Source organism: Pleurodeles waltl, chromosome 7 (assembly GCF_031143425.1).
Source record: "Pleurodeles waltl isolate 20211129_DDA chromosome 7, aPleWal1.hap1.20221129, whole genome shotgun sequence".
In the NCBI taxonomy this organism is placed as follows: Eukaryota; Metazoa; Chordata; class Amphibia; order Caudata; family Salamandridae; genus Pleurodeles; species Pleurodeles waltl.
In genome coordinates this window covers 1,495,807,820-1,495,828,760 of record NC_090446.1, presented here as the reverse complement: position 1 = coordinate 1,495,828,760, position 20,941 = coordinate 1,495,807,820, and the positions used below count along the sequence as shown (strand labels likewise).

The 20,941-nt window shown below is 47.8% G+C and overlaps 1 long non-coding RNA gene across 1 annotated transcript in view; it reads left to right on the top strand.

Annotated features, from left to right (window-relative positions):
* The first annotated feature begins 5,635 nt into the window (after positions 1-5,635).
* The window catches only part of LOC138246569 (uncharacterized), a 54,281-nt gene continuing 38,975 nt past the window's right edge, over positions 5,636-20,941 (top strand). The window contains exon 1 of the long non-coding RNA XR_011194307.1: positions 5,636-6,333. This is a non-coding gene — a long non-coding RNA (uncharacterized lncRNA). The remainder of the gene's footprint in view (positions 6,334-20,941) is intronic.

Genomic DNA, 20,941 nt, shown 5'->3' with positions numbered 1-20,941 from the left:
AACTACAGTGACCGTCTACGACGCTCATCTACAGTGATCGTCTACAACAGTCATCTACAGTCGTCTGTGATGGCCTCATCTACGAAGGGCCTCATCTATAGTGGCTCATCTACAATGGTCATCTACTATGGCCTCATCTACAGTGGTCGCCTATGACGGTCATCTACAGTGGTCGTCTACGACGGTCATCTACAGTGGTCATTTACGACAGTCATCTACAGTAGCCGTCTACGACGGTCATCTACAGTGGTCGTCTATGACGCTCATCTACAGTGCTTGTCGATGACGCTCATCTACGGTGGTCGTTGACGATGCTCATCTATGGTGGTCGTTGACGACAGCGTCTATGGTGGTCGCTGACGATGGTCTACAGTGGTTGTCAACAACGGTTGTCTACGGTGGTCGTCCACGACAGTTACTACGGTGGTCGTCGACAATGGTCGTCGACAATGGTCGTCTACGGTGGTCGTCTACGACGGTCTCATCTACGATGGTTGGCCACGATGGCCTCATCTACGATGCTCATCTACGACGGCCTTATCTGCAATGCTCATCTACGACAGTCATCCACGACTGCCTCATCTATGATTGTTGTCTATGAGATGCTCATCTATGATGGTTCTATATGACAGCCTCATCTATGATTGCCGTCTATGACAGCCTCATATATGATGGCAGTATCATCTACGATGGTCGTCTACGGTGACCTCATCTATGATGCTAGTCTATGACAACCTCATCTATGATGGTCGTCGACGACAGCCCTATCTACGATGATCATCTACAATGGTCATATACGATGGCCTCTTCCATGATGGTCACCTGTGACAGTCTCATCTACGATGTTCATCTGCGACATCCTCTTCTGATGGTTGTCTACTACTATGGCCTATTACAGCCGCAACTGGTGGAATTCCCACCAGATTTATGTTGGGGGTTTCCTTACCCTTCGGAGTGAGCAACCAAACACTTCCAGTTTCCTATAGAAAACAATGAATTAGTTTGTTTTTTCTTCATGAATTTAAATAGGAAAACTGTAAAACCTATTCCAATTGCTCATATATCCAGTAGGAATTAAAATCATGGAAAACCCTATCATTCATAATTCCGCCTAACCAGCAAGGACACGTTCTTATCTAGGTCTAGACTACTGTACGGGTTGCCAATTCACTGGTAATACGGGGCAGGTAGAGCTACCAGATGTGGTCAGACATGACCACATAAATAAAATGTTTGCGGAAGATGGAACGAAAAGAAAATGCTGCTGTAGTGGATTAAGATGTCAGCAGAGACTGTGCTATAGATAAAGCTTTAATAACTCAGATAGTCACACTCGTAAGGGTGCTTCAGTCACAATGGCAACCATCACTGAATGAATTTCAGCTGCAATCCAGTACTTCCACTCAGATTAGCAGTCCCCTTACAGAGAAAAGTAGGGTGGATTCAACTGGGGCAGATCCACTTCAACTACTTTGTTTGCATAAGTACCTCTGGAGAAGATATGCTGTGATGCAACTCGGAAAAGTGTGCATATTATTCATGCAGCATTATTACCTGAAATTGGCGCAGCGCAATCATGCAGTGGTTGAATTGGTTTTACTATACCACTTATTTCATTAAGGGGGGCCTCTTTTGGCTCCATGTGTTTGTATATTCATGCAGATTTTAATGTAGGATGTATTATATATATATATATACATATATATATATATATATATTATATACACACACACATTTATTATATTGCATATGAATGTTATGTATATATTTTCTACCCACCATCCACTATTTGCGCTAATACCATAAGATAAACAAATACAGTAACTACTTGCTATTCTGATTCAAGCATGTGAATCTATGAAATATCCAATACTGGAGAAGAAAATTAGTTACTTTCCTGTAACTGCAGTTCTCCATTATTGGTATCTTTCATAGATTCACATGCGACCCACCCTCCTCCCCAGAGAGGCTTCCTTATAGCTCAGGATTATCTATTCCCACTGGTGCTTGAAAATCTGATGGACTCAGCCTCTGTTGGGAGTGTTCTATAGGGTGCTGTTGCCTGATTAGTTATAGTTCAAGTTTGGTCCTTTTTTGAAAAAGGACATGGATAGGCTATTAAACTGACCTTTTCATTGCCTTTATAGCCCATGATAGTGCTTTTCATTGCCTTTATAGCCCATGATAGTGATATATATACTGCTTTATTAAGTTACCGGGGACTCCCATCTCGACGACGGGGAATGATTCAAGCATGTGAATCTATGAAAGATACCAATACTGGAGAACTGCACTTACAGGTAAGTAACTTATTTTCTTTCTGCCTCTTCCCAGTGGCGCAGGGCTCTTGCTGTGCCGCCCTGCCCCACTGGCCTCGTAAAAGAAGCCCCATGAAGGGTGAAGTAGGGACACTAGTAATTGGGGACTGAATTGGTGCCATTGGTAGGCTGCCCCACCAGCAGGGGTATGGTTAACAAGCACTTTGCCCTTGAGGTAGAATTACATTCACCATCCACCAGTCTCATTAGAGCCAAGTAGAAGGGAGCAGCAGCAGCCACCCCTCGCTCTAGGTGTGAGTGTGCCTCAGCTGCATCCTCTAACCAGGAGATTCTACATTCTGCTCTCAAATCTCACCGTCAAATTACATTGACTCTCAAATGGTCATGCTCACTGGTGAAAAATTGGGGCAGACCAGAAAATGTTGAACCTGGCCATATTGGCATCCCTTTCACAGCCATCTGAAGGTTTCTGTCTCTAACATATTGTACAAGCACTCACCACACATCATCACTATATAGCTTTTGTGCACTCACCACACATCATCACTATATAGCTTTTGTGCACTCACCATACATTATCACTACATAGCTTTTGTTTTGTGCGCTCACTAATCATCGTCAGTACATAGCTTTTATGCACTCACCACACATTGACACTATATAGCTCTGTGCACTCACCTTGCAGGGTCACTATATAGCTGTTGTGCACTCACCACACATCATCACTATATAGCTTTGTGCACTCACCTCACATCATCACTATATAGCTTTATGCACTCACCTCACATTGTCACTATATAGATGTTGTGCACTCACCACACATCATCACTATATAGCTTTTGTGCACTCACCATACATTATCACTACATAGCTTTTGTTTTGTGCGCTCCCTAATCATCGTCAGTACATAGCTTTAATGCACTCACCACACATTGACACTATATAGCTCTGTTCACTCACCTTTCATGGTCACTATATAGCTGTTGTGCACTCACCACACATCATCACTATATAGCTTTGTGCACCCACCTCACATTGTCACTGTATAGAAGTTGTGCACTCACCACACATCATCACTATATAGCTTTGTGCACTCACCACACATCATCACTATATAGCTTTGTGCACCCAACTCACATTGTCACTATATAGATGTTGTGCACTCACCACACATCATCACTATATAGCTTTGTGCACTCACCTTGCATGGTCACTATATAGATGTTGTGCACTCACCACACATCATCACTATATAGCTTTTGTGCACTCACCATACATTATCACTACATAGCTTTTGTTTTGTGCGCTCACTAATAATCGTCAGTACATAGCTTTTATGCACTCACCACACATTGACACTATATAGCTCTGTGCACTCACCTTGCATGGTCACTATATAGCTGTTGTGCACTCACCACACATCATCACTATATAGCTTTGTGCACTCACCTCACATTGTCACTATATAGCTGTTGTGCACTCACCACACATCATCACTATATAGCTTTGTGCACTCACCACACATCATCACTATATAGCTTTGTGCACTCACCTTGCATGGTCACTATATAGCTTTGTGCACTCACCACACATCATCAGTATATAGCTTTGTGCACTCACCTCACATTGTCACTATGTAGCTTTCAGACTTTGTGGGCCGAGGACACGTCATGGTTCTCACTATAAGCACTGCAGGAATTTAGACATGTTTTAATGTTCACCTTTTACCAGGTAACACCTGCTGGAATTTATGGAGGGGAAGAGTGGAACATTTTTTGTTTTTTCAGCTCGATCTGGAGGAAAACAAGTGCTTTTACTTTTTTAGGACACTTTTCCAAGGTGTGGAATTGGAGCGGGAATTAATACAGCACCTGTTGCTCAGAGTGGAGGAAAGTGAGGGTCATTACATTGTTCTGGCTCTTTTCCAAAATATGGAGTCTGGAGGCACATGTACTAACATTTGTGTTTGCGATTACCAAATGGCAAATTTCTCCAAATAGCTATTTGGTAATCACAATCCGTAATGTACCAAAGTGTGTTTAACACTCTTTGCGATTCCCAGTGGCTCACAAATAGACCTACCTCATGAATATTAATGAGGTAGGTCTGAGTTGCAACCTATTGGAATCACAAAAAAATCTCAGGAATGGTGGCCTGCTGGGGACAGCAGAACATCATGTCAGTGACTGCTTCTGAATAAAGCATTTTTTTTAAAGCAGCCAGTTTTCTGTAGAGAAAAACAGGATGTGTTTCAAAGAAAAAAATGAAAAGTTTTCTTTTAATTTTTTAAAGAGTAGGCAGTGGTCCGTGAGACCACTGCCTGCACTTAAAAAATATTTTTACAACCACCCTGGGACCCATTCCCATTTGCGCATGGCTTACCACCAAGTTTGAGTTGGTGGTAAAATGTAAATTTTTTGCAACCGCATTTTAGTCACAAAACATTTGTACATACCTATGCGAATTGGTATTAAGAAGGGACGCCCTAAACATGCCTCATCCTAATATGGATTCTCAGTGCCAAATTGTGATTCACTAATAGGTTACCGAATTGCAGTTTGGGCTTGGTACATATAAAAATGCATTTTTGCGTTCACAAAAGGTGAAAGAATGAACAAAAAGCTTTGTACATGTGGCGCTAGGAGATGGGAAGTAATACACCATCTGCTATGTAGTACACTGTGCAGGATCTGTATTTACCCGGTATTACCTCGCCAAAGAACCGGTGACATATAAGTGCCCATATGTGGTTTGCTGCACCGTCTCGTTAGGTCTGCTTATAAAGTCTTCCACATAAATCTCAGAAGAATGGGGGCCGTGAAGTGGGTTTATGATGCAGGAGGCATGTGGAGAGCTCCACGCGCTGCCCTGCAGATCTCCTAGGAGACCATGCTTCAGGAAACCATGGATGCGGCCTCATTCCTTGTAGGGTGGACATTTTCCAGAAAATGGCGTCTGTTTGTGACAGTCGAGTGAGCAAGGCACACTCCTGGAAGACAGATCAGTCAGTGATCTAGATCCCAGGTTCATCTCTTCCACAGATCTGTTCTCCAGAAAAGAAAGAGTTAACTACCTGTGTCTCCGTGCTTTCATTTTGGAATAACCTGTAACCTTTGCTGTGTTTTTTCTTGTCGTTGTCGTAAGATTAGCATGGCTGTAATATGTTTTCCTAAGTCTTTAAAAGCTCAGAGGTCTCTCGCTTCCTAGAAAAATAACTATTCAAAATGCAACAGCTTTTAAAACAAGGTGAGGCGGAAAGCAGCCGGACTGGTTAGTCGTGAAAACGAGGCTTGGATAAATACTTTTCACAAAAGGACGCTTTTCACAAAAGGACGAGCCGTTCTGTTTCTTGGAAGATTTACTGTTACTTAACGTCAACAGAGAATCTTTTCAACTTTTCCATCGTGCAAGGGCTGACTCCGCCGTTCACCGCATGCCAGACGTCACGCCAAGATCCACGTGTTGAAAGTATCGGGAGGAATCGTGCCCAGTGTTACCCTCTCTTATGATCTCACTCTTCCATGACAGGTTCTGACAGGTTCCGAGATTCAGGAGTCGGGTCATGTTGGGGTCACGCTTCTGGAGTCCAACAGGCTGATGTTTTGTCCCCACGCTATTGTTGCACTTTGATGTCAGGGTCTTGTGGCAATATTTAGGTGGTCATTACAACCCTGGCGGCTGGTGTTAAAGCGTTGGTCAAACCGCCAACAGGCCGGCGGAAAAAAATGGAATTACAACCGTGACGGAAACTGCCAACAGCCACTTTAACACTCCGAACGCCACAGTGGTACAAACACTGCAGTGGTAACCGCCAACAGACAGGCGGAAGACAATGTACCGCCCACATTATTACAAGCCACCAATCCGCCACCTTTTCTGGGGCGGATACACCGCGAACAAAGACACGGCGGAAACAGGACTTGGAAGGGAAAACGCTCACCTCTACACACCCCACGAAGAATCAGGATGCCATGGAACCCGAGCTCCAGATACTCCCAGCCTTTATCTTCCTGCTTCTCTACCAGGAACAACAAAGACAGCGGCGAAGACCACGGTGAGTACTGCACCTACGACACAGGGGAGGGGGGAGGGAAAAAACAATGACACACACACACGCAACACGCAACAACCCTACCCCCACCCTCACCCACGACAGCACACACACCAATACATCATGATACATCACAATTACACCCCCCAAAGCCCCCTGGAAGAATGCAAGGACAAAAGGAAATGAGTCGAATGGTTGTAATATATACGAAGACAGTAATAAAAAATATATACATATATTAAGATATTCACACTATAAACAAATATATACACCAAGAATACAAGTCCAAGGTATTCCACTATCATAGTCCGTGGACCACTGGGCCCAAAAGACATGGGCGAGGCCCACACTCAATACCCGAACAAGACGGAGAGAACACTGCTGGGGCATCAGATAGAAATACAACAGGCACCTCAGGGGGAAGGGAAAGGGGGGTTTTGGGTTCAAAGATCACACAGTGAGGTTCTTCTTGTTTCCAAAATATGTATTTATTGGCACCACGACCCCGTTCCGGCTGTCTCCATCTCTTATTGCCTTCCTTCTCCCGTCTCCACATTCCAGAATCCTTGTCGCCCGGAGACAGTCGGAACGAGCTTCTACTATATAATACAACACATCCCCAATCCTACAACATATTTGATAACACTTACTAACTATATTTGAAACCTAATACTAAAATATTCCTTATACGTGTCATTCAACTTATTAATTATGTACACTTACTATTCACATACAAAATCTCTAAGTAATCCCGAAGGCTCCTTCACTCTGACACTGGCTCTTCTGTATACCTCTCTCTCTTTCTCCACATGTACTTCATTTTCCTCTTCCCTGTCATCCATCTGTGTTCCACTCCCTTTCACTCCCTTGAACGGAATGAACTCATTCGCACTGTCTTTTTTTTTTTAGCCACACGTTTACTTCCACTTCCGAACACCTCACAATCCTTCTTGCATTCCACCAGTTACCATCTGACAACTTAACACACTTTCCTTTTACATCTAACACCCTCTTCGGCTCCGAAAACTTGGATTCCCCTTTTTTTGTCGTATTACCTACCATCACTCTCACCCATTCGCCCTTCTCATGTACTTTTTGTTTCCTTATGATCTTACTGTTATGTCTCACAACATATTGTTGTTGATACGTCTTTACCCTTTTTCTGATCTGCTTATGATTAACCACAATTTCCTTATGTTTTCCCATCCATGCCGATACAGCCATTGTACATGTCTTCCTTCCCTTCAACAATAAAAATGGAGCCTTGCCTGTTACACTATGTGGTGTTGTTCTGTAATTCAATAGCATATCCCTAATTTGAGACTTACAGGAGACGTTGTTGTACAAAGCTAGCTGCAAACTTTCTCCCAACACTCGATTAAATCTCTCAATCATGCCATTTCCTCTTGGGTGGTAAACCGGTGTCCTACAATGTTTAATTCCCCATCTCTTGAGGAAATTCATAAATTCTCCCGAAATGAACTGTGGCCCATTTGTCACTGACCATTTCACCTGGACACCCTTCCCTTCTAAATATGTCTTCACAAAATGTAATTAGATTACTTGCTTTCACTTCCCTCACAAACGCCACCTCAGGCCACTTAGAGTAATAGTCCATCATGACTATTGCAAACCTCTCCTGGCAACCCAAACATTCAAACGGCCCACAGATATCAATAGCCACCCGTTCCCATGCTCTCTCCGGTATTACTTGCGAACCAATCTTCATTTCCAACAACACATGCGACTTGTCACTGTATGTGCACGCAATGCAATTCCTTACATACCTTTCCACGTATTTGTCCATACCCGGCCACCAGTAATCTGCACAAACCTTTCTTTTCATAGCAGACATGCCCCCATGCCCTTCATGCATCCACTCTAACACTCTCTCTCTCAAACTTTCCGGTACCACCAATCTGTCTCCTCGCCTCAGCACTCCATCCTAACTGACAACTCTTCCCATACCTGTTTAAATTCACTCATATCAGCATTCATGTGTTTTTTCCCCATTTCTCCCATCATCAGTAAAGCATTTACAATCTTATTTAGCAACACATCCTCCCGTACAGCAGTTATCCATTCTTCTTGACTTATGGCCCTCCAAGTTTCTGAAATGTCTGCCACCACCCATTCATCTTCAACAATTTCATCCTCTTCATCCACAGGTAGTCTTGACATACAATCTGCTTTAATATTTTTTATGCCCGGTACATATCTCATCTTTAATATATATTCCTGTAATCTATACATCCACTTTGCCACTCTTGGAGTTGCTTTTCCGGCCCCCTTAGTAGTGAACATATCTATTAAGGGTTTGTGATCTGTCCATAATTCAAATTCCGTGCCCCACACATATGTTCGGAAATGCTGCACACTTCACCAGCATGCCAATGCTTCTTTTTCCTCTGTCAAATACGTTGGCTCTGCTCCTTTCAACGTTCGTGACGCAAATGCTACTATTCTTTCTTTTCCTTTATGTTTTTGTAACAATGCCGCTTCCAATCCGTAATTGCTAGCATCCGCTACAATTATCGTCTCATCCTCTGGATCAAATGGTTTAAGTGTGATGGCTTGAACTATTGCTTCCTTAATCACATCAAATGCCTCCTGACACTCCTTGGACCACTTAAAATGACATCCCTTCTTCATCAAGTTCCTTAACAAGTGTACTTTTTCCGCAAAATGCTCTACAAACTTTGTGTAATATTCGGCTAAGCCCAAGAATGATCTCAGCTGCTCCTTGTTTTGTGGTGCCAGAGCTTTTGCTATTGCATCTATCAATTTCTGCTTGGGTTTTATGCCTTGATAATTCAATGTATGTCCAAGTTATTCCACCTCTTCCACTCCGAATTTGCACTTGCTCTTGCTTATGGTAAGTCCAGCTTCTTGCAATTTCATTAATACCTCTGCCAGTATTTCATCATGTGCCTGCTCGCTCTCTCCCCATACTAACACATCATCCTGGAATACTAACGTGTTCCGCACATTATTCAGTATTCCTTACATAACTCTTTGGAATACTGCTGAGGCAGATGCCAGGCAAAAAGGCATCCTCACAAATTGAAATGCTCCCTCGGTTGTAATGAAGGATGTCAAGTGTCATGATTCTTCCGTCAGACACACCTGGTGATACGGACTCGATAAATCCAGCATTGTGAAATACTTCCCTCCTCTCACACTGGCCAACATCTCGTTTATTCTTGGCAACGGGACACAATCAATTTAAATATTGTCATTAGATCCCTCAAGTCCACGCACATGCGGATCCTGTCATCAGGCTTCTTTGCTACTACTATTGGAGTTAGCCATTCTGATACTTCTATTGGTTCGATTATACCCTCATCACACAACCTACGAAGTTCTTCCTTTAATTTATTCCTTAGTGATATTGGTACCACTCGTGCCTTATGTACTTTCGGTGCTGCATCTTTTTTTAAAAAGAATTTGGTGTTAAAAATTCTTGAGACAGCCCAGTTTGTCCTTAAACACCTCAGGAAACTTCATCACCCACTTTTCTTCCGTACTTCCTTTTGTTAACAGTACTTGTTCCGGATGATTTGGATCTAATATCATCTTCAACGCCCGTTGCTCTCTCCATCCGAGCAATGATCGTCCTTGTCTTACTACGTATACTTTTGCATACGCTTTCTGGTCTTTGAATCTCAAGTCTGCCTCGAAATATCCCAAAACAGGAATTTTACCTCCACCATACCCTTCCGGTGACACGTCAGTGGGCTTAAGTTTGTTGTCTCTCAAATTTCCTCATTCTTGTTCATCAATTAGGGTAAATGGTGAACATGAGTCCGCCCACATGTGTATTTGTTTTCCGTTCACCACAATAATACACTCTGGTGGATTATATTCCTTGGTCCAATGCCCTTGCTGAGTGCACACCACCGTGGTTCCATCTTCCACAGCCAACACTTCTAATTCTTCTTAACTAGTGCTACTTTCTGTCATTCCGTTTTTCTTTACTGTATTTATTGCCTTTTTGAATTTGCGTTCACTGATCATCCTGCACACTCTTGCAAAATGCCCAATTTTCCTGCATTTAAAACATTTGGGCCCTCATTCCGACCCTGGCGGTCCAAGACCGCCAGGGCCACGGGCAATGGAAGCACCGCCAACAGGCTGGCGGTGCTTCATTGCCCATTCTGACCGCGGCGGTAAAGCCGCGGTCAGAAAAGGGGATCCGGCGATTTCCCGCCGGATTTCCCCTGGCTGGGCTGAACCTCCATGGCGGCGCTGCTTGCAGCGCCGCCATGGGGATTCCGACCCCCTTCCCGCCAGCCTGTTTCTGGCGGTTTTGACCGCCAGGAACAGGATGGTGGGAACGGGTGTCGTGGGGCCCCTGGGGGCCCAGCATGATTTTGCAGACAGTGAAAATCGTGACGGTGCAACTGCACCCGTCGCACCCCTGCAACACCGCCGGCTCCATTCGGAGCCGGCTTCTGTGTTGCAGGGCCTTTCCCGCTGGGCCGGCGGGCGCTCCCTTGGCGGGCGCCCGCCGGCCCAGCGGGAAAGTCTGAATGGCCCCCGCGGTCTTTTGACCGCGGAGCGGCCAAGTGGCGGCATAAGTTTGGCGGGTGGCGACCGCCGCCCGCCAAACTTAGAATGACCCCCTTGGTGTTTATGGCCGGGCAATCTTTTGCTTCTGCTCGATGTTTATTGCTTCCACATCTATTTTTTTTTTTTAAATATATTTTTATTAATAGTTCGCTGTTTACTTTTCACAGTTACATTTATGGGAACATCTAATCCACGTTATTCGCAACACTTAAAAGGATACTTCACTTTGCATGTGTTCACAGATGTCTCATGATATGCTTCAACGCATAACCAGGTCTATATCCAATTTCTGTTGCCTGTTAGCTCTATGGTTCTATATTTGTTTCCTTGGGTGTCTAATTCCTTGTCTCTTTCTTACCCAATTGTTTTACATGCTCATTTAACAGCTTCAACTTGAACTTAACTATGTACACACTTAATGGCTATTTGTGGGTGGTTTTTGTGTTAGGCGGTGAAAGTCGCTCCCTGTGGGGGCTATATCTGGAGGGATGGTCATCTGCTATATGCGTTTTCCTACTGCTCCTTGTGTGCGACTGTACTCAACTCACCTCTGCACCTTGCAGTTTATCATGAGTTGTCCTTGTTCTTTACTAGCTATTTCATTGTTATGTTTTCTCACTTTCGCCAGTAGTGTTCCTAGGTTTATCCCTTATCTCCTTACAGTGTCTGTTTAGGTTTCCATTTCTGCCGGTGCTGTATTGGGATTTAATGGTTCTTCCCCTGTGTTGTTCCAGCTCAACAGTAGTTCTTCTTCATGGCCACGGGGGTCTGCCGGATACCCTTTGCTTCTTCAGTTTTTAAGACCTGCAATTCTGCTCCAGCCCACCTCTTGACGTCATTTTTCCATTCAGCTAATGGGGGGGGGGTTAGCAGCTTTCCAACCCCTCATAATTAATCTTTTGTAGAGGGCCAGGGCAAGATCCAGGAAGCGACTCCTAATCTTCCCTAGTTGGATATCTGTCTTTAGGCCCAACAGACAGACATCAGGGGCGAACGGTAATTCCGTGTCATATAGTCTTGACATGCTCTCTATCACTACCCTCCAGCCCGTTTGTAACATTGCGCATTTCCACATCATGTGGTCAAAGTCTGCATCGCCCTCACCACATCTGGGACATATCCTAGGGGTTCCCCCATATATTCGGAATAGTCGGTGAGGGGTAAGATAAGTTCTATGCAGGTAGTTATATTGGATATATTGTAGCCGGGTATTACGCAAGATCTTCCGGGGATAAGCCAGAGCTCTGTTCCAGTCTGCCTCAGACAGTATATGTCCGATCGTTTTCTCCCACTTCTCTCTGAGTGAATGCAGGGGATCCAATGCAGCTTCTATCTGGGCTCGATATATTTTCGTGATTAAGTGGGATTCTTCTCCCAAAGTCAGCAGGAGGTGCAACACTCCGTGGGTCCCGGGTTCTGCATTAATCGTATCCCAATGGCCTTTCAGAGCGTGCACCAGCCTCCTGTACATCAAAAATTTACCCTGAGGGACCCCCTTCCCTACCAATTCGCTGAAGCCCTGTAGTTTACCTTCCCTGAAGAGCTCCCCCACCGTCACCACTCCCGCATCTCTCCACGGGCCCAATCCCCGGCCCCCAGCCCCGGTTTCCCTCGGTTCCACAAGCAATACCGAAATCGGTAGTGCCGGGGAGTAGGGTGGACCAGCTCCAGTCCTGCTCGTGCATCTTTTCCAGCACAACTTTGCGGTGTTAGTCATTAGGTTGTCTCTAATGGGGGGCAGCTTCTTCCCCACCATACGTGCTATTATTCGGTCTATGTCCATTGAACCGTTGGGGTTAATTAGGTCCAGCTGCCCCTTGCCCACCATCCATCCAGCCACCCACTGCAGTTGAGATGCCAAGTAATATGCCTCAAAGTCAGGAGCCCCTAATCCACCCGCTCGCATTGGTCTGCACATGGTAGTCAATGCTGTACGTCTCCGGCCCTCATCCCATACTAATTCCCGGAGCAGGGTATTCAGTTCACGGAACCATGCAGGGGGGACCCATACCGGTAGGTTAGCAAAGAAGTAGAGGAGACGGGGCAGCATCACCATCTTAGATAATGCCACTCTGGCCATTGTTGTTAGTTTGAGCGACCGCCAAAACCCAACTGAGGCGCGTAGGGATCGGAGCGCCCCACCCAAGTTGCTATCTCGAAGGTCAGCCAGCTCATGAAATATTTGGATCCCTAGATATTTGATAGTCCGAGGGGCCCAGTTCATATCTTTCGGACATGTTTCAGGGCGCACGACATTTGGTAGTATGGGGAAGACAAATGTTTTGCTGCGGTTAAGATGAAGTCCTGACAATTCCCCGTAGTTCTCCAGTATCTTTAAAACCCACGGGAGGCCACTGTTTCCGTTTCTCAAATACACCAGAATATCGTCCGCATATAGGGAAATAATATGCTCGCTTGGACCCCAGTTAATTCCTCTACCGACTCCTTCCTGTCGCATTTGGGCCGCTAGAGGTTCAATCGCCAGGGCAAACAGCAGCGGCGATAGGGGGCATCCCTGTCTGGTTCCTCGATACACCGGGTATGTGTCAGATATTGTTCTGCCCGTTTTCACCCTAGCCAATGGGGAGGAGTACAGTAGGTCCACCCACTTCACCCAGTTTTCACCTAGTCCCATCTTTAGCATCACAGCCCTAAGGTAGTCCCACCTGATCGAGTCGAAGGCCTTTTCGAAGTCTACCGCTAGTAAAACCCCTGTCTGAGGCTTCTCTGTTGCTGGCATATGTAAGATGTTAAAGACCCTCCTCAGGTTCAATGAAGTGCTGCGACCAGGGACGAAACCGTTCTGGTCTGTGTGCACCAGTGTGGTCATTAGGGGGATCAGCCTGTTAGCCATGATCTTACTGAGGATCTTAAAGTCACTATTCAGCATTGATAATGGGCGGAAGTCGGTCACAGGTGCTTCCTTGTTTTTTGTTTTAGGTAGTGGTATCACCAAAGCCTCCCGTAATGTGCCCGGCAGCTCCCCTCGGCGTAATGCCTCCGCGTATACCCCAGCCAGCTGGGGTACTAACAATGTCCTATATTTTTTGTAAAAGTCCATTGGAAGGCCATCGGTACCGGGAGTCTTTCCAGGAGCCAGTTGCGATATCGCCTCACTTATCTCCTCCACTGTTACAGGTCCCCCTAGGCTATCTCTCCCCACATGGTCCAAGGCCGGGAGAGCAATTCGCTGTAGGGAGTCTCGGAAGGCCTCTACCCCCACTTCGTGGGGTTTCCTATACAAGTGCATGTAGTATCCCTTAAAAGCTTTGTTGATTGGGCCTGGACTTCGCCTGCATATTCCCTTTTTGTCTTGTACACTTGTGATGGGCTCTCCCCCTCCGCTTGGGCGTGTCAGCCAAGCCAGAAGCCTTCCCGATCTACCCTCCTCTGATTGCACTGATGCCAGGTATTTTTGTGTGTTGTGGCACCTAAGTTGTGCCTCGATCTGGGAATGCTCTCTGCGGGCCCGCTTGTATTCCTCATTCTCCTGAGGACCAATATCTTGTCTCACTTCCCATTCGTGTATTTTCTTCTCTAAGGAGGTCAATTCCCTTTCAAGTGTGCGTTTCACCCCCGCTGTCTGACCCAGGCAGAATCCTCTCGCTACTACCTTAAGTGTTTCCCATTCTGTGGCTCTGGTTGTGGCGGATTCACTGTTAATTTTGATATGTTCTGCCAAATGACTTCGAAGGGCCTCTCTATACGACTGATCCTCTAACGCAGTGGGGGACAGTCTCCACGATGGGATTGGGGGCCTGTCCTCTATAATATTCAGTGTGATCACCAAGGGGTTATGGTCTGATAGTGTGCGGCCAAGATACTCTGAGTGGGTTACATAACGCGCAAGGCCCGCAGTGCAAGTCATTCTGTCAATTCTGGTGTGCAGCCGGTGGAGTTCTGAACAATAAGAATAGTCACTGTCTTCTGGGTGCTGTTCCCTCCATGCATCCACCAGCCCCCAGGAGTTCAGCCATTCACAGAGTTTTTTGGCTGTTCTAGTGGACCCTGCGCCCTGCAGCGGCGGGGTCGATCTGTCCATGTTAATGTCCATTACTGCATTGAAGTCCCCTCCCACTATTAATTCTCCTGTGCTTTGGCGGGTGAGGTGACTTGATAAATTGGTCAGGAAGGGGACTTGGTCCTGATTGGGAGCATATATACAACTCATAACAACTGGGATACCGTGTAGTCTCCCTTCTAGCACCACAAATCTGCCCTCTTGATCTATGTCAGTTGAGTCTATTATCAGTGGGACCCCAGCTCTGACCCATATCAATGCTCCCCTCGCATATGCCGAATACTCTGTGGCAAACACCTGTCCCCTCCATCTGCGTCTCAGCTTCTCAACCTCTCCAGCTATCAAGTGGGTCTCTTGTAGCATTGCCACTTGCACCCCTCTTCTTTTCAAGTAAGAGAGGACTCTGTGTCTTTTGGCCGGAGTGCCCATCCCCCTAACATTCCATGTTAAGAGATTATAGTTTGCCATGTTAATAAGTTAACTTTATAATAGCGTCCCTGGCGCCCCCAGAGTACCGCTCCATTCCCACCCTTGTTCAAACCTTTACTGCTATCGTATATCGTCACCCATTTAGCCAAGTTAACTAATAACTGTAAAACCCAACTCCCCTTCCCCAGGGCGCCTACTAACCTGCAGGCAGCCCAGAAAATCACGCAACAGTGCAACTTATTTAAACATATAGCTACAGTTCTCGCCAGGCTAGCTTAGTCCAGCAAGCTACTGGTTCGGGGGGCGGTCAGGTCCAGAGGGGCCTCATATTCTTCTGTTGTGCCGCTACGTCAAGCCAGCTTGTGCAATGTTTATCCAAGTTCATCCGCGGACCGCGGCGTCACCTTGGGAGCATGTGTCGAGCAGGTCGAGTCTCCAGCCGAAGACACCATTGTACTGTCTGAATCTTCTCCTGAGTCCTCCGGAGGCGAGGCTCCACCTCCAACTCGGGCCGCCGCCTCCAGAGCCGCTCTCTTATCTTTTTCCTTTTGCGCTTGTGTTGGCGCCAACTTCGGTCGAATCCCGGGTTTTCGCGCCCCCGGAGCTCGGCGAGCCCTGCCCGCAGTCGTGTTCTCACCACTGGGTCGTCCCACTTGGAGCCCTTGTTTCTCGAGCCATTCCCATGCTTCCTCCGGAGTCTGGAGGAAGGTGGTCCTCCCCTCCAGTATCACTCTCAGTCTGGCCGGATACAACAATGAATATTGAATCCCTTCGTCCCTAAGGGCCCTTTTGACTGCCAGGAACGAGGTTCGCTTGTTCTGAACATCCAAAGTGTAGTCCGGGTATAGCGTCACCTCCCCATTCGCTATCTTGAAAGGGCCCATCTCTCTGGCCTTCTGTATGAGAGTGTCTCTGTCCTTGTAGTGTAGTAATTTGGCAATTACCACACGAGGAGGCCTACCGGGGGCGAGAGGCCTTGACGGCATTCGGTGCGCTCGCTCCAGCGTGTAAAAGGGCGTTAGGCATCCAGGTGCCACCGTTGTACTAAACCACTTCTCCAAGAAGTCCACCATGTTAGTTCCCTCGACTCCCTCTGGTAGGCCCACTACGCGCACGTTGTTCCTTCTATTTCTGCCCTCTGCGTCCTCAGCTCTTCGTTCTAGTCGTGTTACTCTAGCAGCCAGGGAAGTCACCTCAGCTGCTAGATCCTTCTGTTTCGGTTCAACTATTGCCAATATGGATTCCGTTTCCTTGACTCTGTCCGCCAGTTTGTGGTGCTCTGCCCTTAGGAGGCCTACTTCAACTGCTACTTGGCTGATTTTGTGTTGTAGCGTTGCCTTTGTGTCTTCAATCGCCCCCAGTATTCTGTCCAGTTTTTCCTGTACATTTGTTTGCGAGTTGGATTGTTCTTCCACTTCTTTGCGTGTTGGAGGGGGCGCCATGTCCATGACTTTCTTCTTGCGACGGGCTCTAGGGGGCATCAGCCAAGCCACGCAGGGGAGACCGCGCCCCAAAGGCGTAGGCCCGAGTCTCTTCACAGACCCTCTTTCCACTGTGATTTCGCGCTTTGGCAGGTGCAGACTCAGTCTCAGTCCCTGGATGGGTGTCAGAGTGGGTCCGTACGTCCACCCCCTCTGTACTTTCTACTACGACAATCGCCCCCGGACGGCTCTAGCCTCAGGGTTGATCGTTCTCTCTCGCTGGGGCGGCGTCTTATTTCTTTATTATTTCCTTTTCTATTTGGGTCTGGCCACTCTTCTATTACCCTTTTTTTTTTTTTTTTTCCCTTCTCACTGTCTTCTTTTTCCTTTTCAGCAGGATTCTTTTTTTTTTTTCCCCCTTTGTTTCTCCCCCCGGCAGTTTCCTTGCCCCCGTGGGTAATGTCTCGTTGGGGGGTCTCCTGCCGCTCAGTATCGTTGCTGCGCTCCCGCGGGAGCGTCTCTCGAGCCCCGGTCACTCTCCCAATAAAATGGCGGTTCAGAGCCCCCTCCACTGGGAGCCCCCAGCTCGCGCTGCGTCTTCGGGACCGAGCGCGGCTCAATTCCGGCTTCTCCTCCCCTCAGAGGGGGCTCCCGGCCCCCCGTCCCTCGCACCAGGGCTCCTTCAGGCGGGGGCGCCTCTCCGGCCCGGGCCGGTTGAGCTCGCCCGTCCGCAGTATTCTGCCTCACCTGAGGCCGCGGCTCACTGCGGGAGGGAAGGCCGCTGGTCCGCTCCGGCGCCAGTGAGCCGATCCCGCTCTCTTGAACGTCCCGAGTCCGAAGCGGGGGGCCCATCCGCCTCCAAGCTCCGGCCGCGGATCAGCAGCAGTCTTTAGATGCTGACTCGCCCGGAGACGGCACGCTTACCGGTGTAGGTTAAAGCGGCCCCTCCGGAGCGAGAAGATTAAGCGTGCGCCATCTCTCGCAGTTAGCCACGCCCCCTCATTGCTTCCGCATCTATAACATTCTTTCCCTTTTCCATGACTTTCATCAAACTTATTCGTGCTCTTTTTCTTAGGGTACCCCATCTCTCCCACTACATTTTGTTCTTTATTGTCCTTCTGTGTATTGAGTTCTTTAACATACTGAGTTGTGCTTTCCATATGTCTTGCAACTTCTACTGTTTTATCCAAGGTAGGATTCCTTAAACTTAATAACTTCTCTTGTATTTTTGTGTCTTTCAGCCTATTTATGAACTGATCTCGTATGATCTCATCATTTAAATCTCTAAATTTACAAGAAATGGCCAATCTAAGTAGACTATGTACATACTGATCTATTGTCTCATTTGGTTTCTGAGTGTACGAAAAAAATCTGTGTCGTTCCACTACTATGTTTATTTTCTTTCCATAATTTTCTTCCAATGCCATCATGGCACTTTCATAAACATCCACCTCTTGGTCCGAGTCTCCTCCTTGTGTACTTTGTGATGGTAACGTTTTTAATACTTTCCTACCTTCTACCCCTAAACAATGCTTTAGAATCGCTAGTTTCCTCGTTTCCACATACATTTCTCCACCAATGGCTTCCAAATATGTGACAAAAGCCTCTTTCCAGTCTTCCCAAGTCATGCAGGGTTCGCCTGGTAGTTCCAAAAATGCTGGTGGTAGAAAAATAGCTTGTGTTGCCATTGTTCTCCTTTTAAATATCCATACTTCGATTTTTATATGTGTCTCTTGTATTGTTCAATTCATATCCATATCTGACACTATTACCACATTATAGTCCACTGTATTTCAATGAATGTTTTCATGTTGAATTCAGTTTACATTGCTTCATTTTGTATTCATTGCTATTGGTATTTTCTCTTTTTTTTTCCCGTTGCCGCATACGCGTTGCTAAGCGAACGCGTATGTCGGCTATTTTGCACTTTGTTGCTAAACAACCACGCGCATTAGCCCCTCTCACGTGTGCCGGCCTCGCGCACGCATATACATGCCTTTCCAGAAAAGCGGAAAGGATAGAAAGTCACCTTGTTGCTGTACGTAGCTTTGCCCTTTTCCAATACTTCTTGTTCGTATGCTCTGGGCTTCCCTATTCTTCGTCCTCCATCCTCGGCTCTTGCACCACCATCGACGCTGCTACTGCCGGTACAAGGGTCGTCGCACGGCAGGTTAAACTCACCCTTGTCGCCACTATTGGGTTCAAAGATCACACAGTGAGGTTCTTCTCGTTTCCAAAATATGTATTTATTGACACGATGACCCCGTTCCGGCTGTCTCCGTTTCTAACTGACTTCCTTCTCCCGTCTCCACATTCCAGAATCCTTGTCGCCCGGCGACAGTCGGAATGAGCTTCTACTACGTAATACAACAGGGGGCACCTCAGCCGGAGGAGTGCACAACGCTAAATCCACGAGGGGGCTCCATGCCCACTCTTCAATCCTGGGGAGTGCAAAGCCACAGTCTCTCAAGTCTCTACATTGGGTGGGCTGCCCACTGCTATATCTTGGGGAGTGCAAAGCCACAGTCTCTCAAGTGGATAACATTCTCCACTGGTTTCTGGAGGGGACTTTGTGCCGAGAGTGCTTCATCCTGCCAAGGACTGAGGTAGTGGATGTGATACTCCACTGGTTCTGGAGGGGGCTTTGTGCCCAGAGTGCTTTATCCTGCCAACGACTGGGGTAGTGGATGTGATACTCCACTGGTTCGGGAGGGGGCTTGGTGCCCAGAGTGCTTCATCCTGCCCGTGGCGGCCTCAGTAGCATCGGAATCATTGGCGCTTACTGGCCTGCGGTGCTGCTGGCGGGCGGTGTCCTGGGCAGCAGTCCTGCTGGCGGCGGTGTCCAGGGCAGCGGTGTCCTGGGCAGTCCTGGGCAGCGGGGCTGGTGGCGGCGGTGTCCTGGGCAGCGGGGCTGGTGGCAGTGGTGTCCTGGGCAGCGGTGCTGCTGGCGGTGTCCTGGGCAGCTGTGCTGCTGGTGGCGGTGTCCTGGGCCCCTTCCCCACCTGGGATGGTGGCGCAGCTGTCTCCACACCCCCAACTGTACCCCAGGGAGCGGCTTTGGTGGCGGATTTCTTTCCCCTCTCCCGCCGGGCACTGGACAACTTTTTATGCTTTACAGGTGGGGGACTGTCCGTGCTCTGGCTCCTTGCCACACTGGCTGCCCTGTTGCCTGGCGCACTCCAGAAGCCAGTTACTACTGGCACCACTGGTCCCGCAGATGTTGTGGCTGAGGTGCTGGGTTGGGACCTGGAGAGTCGGGCCCTAGGAGACTGAAGGGGTGTGGGAGGTGAGGGAAAGAGGTCAAGGTTGGTCAGGAAAAGTTTCTTAGGAACACTGGGACGGGTAGCTGGAGGGGGTTTGGGAGTGGAGGAAGAGGTAGTGGTTGTAGGAGGTGTACGTTTGGTGACTTTGGGTGAAGGTGCATGGACTGGAGGCTGTCGTGAGGTGGATGGCTGTTGAGTGGGTGTGTGGCTGCATTTGTGTAACTTGGGAGGTGGCCTCACAGACACACTGGGAGAGGACACAGGGGACGTGTGAATGGCAGTGGGGTGGTGACTGCACGTGAGCGGGTGTGGTGATGGGTGTGCTGGTGATGGAGGTAGTGGCTGAGGATGTAGTGCATGCAGGTGTGAGTGGAGACGAGACAGGGAGGGAGGAGGGAGACGAGGAGGAGGGGGACACAGTGGAAGCAGTGGATGTTGGTGTGTCTGCATGTGTGTGATGCTTGCGTGAGGGCCTGTGGGATGTGTGGTGCTTATGTTTGCCAGAGCTTCCCTTGTGTGTTGAGGTGTGTGCATGCTGGTCTGATGGTATGCTTGGGATAGGCTGAGGTACAGGGGTTTGGGTCTGGGTGGAGGAAGTTGGAGGGGGGAAGCTAGACACAGGGACAATGGCTGCCATCAGTGCTGAGGCCAGAGTCTGAAAAACTCGCTGATTGGCTGCCTGACCAGAGTGAATGCCCTCCAGGTATGCATTGGTTTGTTGCAACTGCCTCTCTACACCCTGGATGGCATTCAAAATGGTAGACTGCCCAACAGTGAGGGACCTGAGGCGGTCAATGGCCTCCTCACTGAGGGCAGCAGGGGTGACAGGGGCAGGGGCTGAGGTGCCTGGGGCAGGGGCTGAGGTGCCTGGGGCGAAAGAGATGCCCACCCTCCTGGGTGAGCGG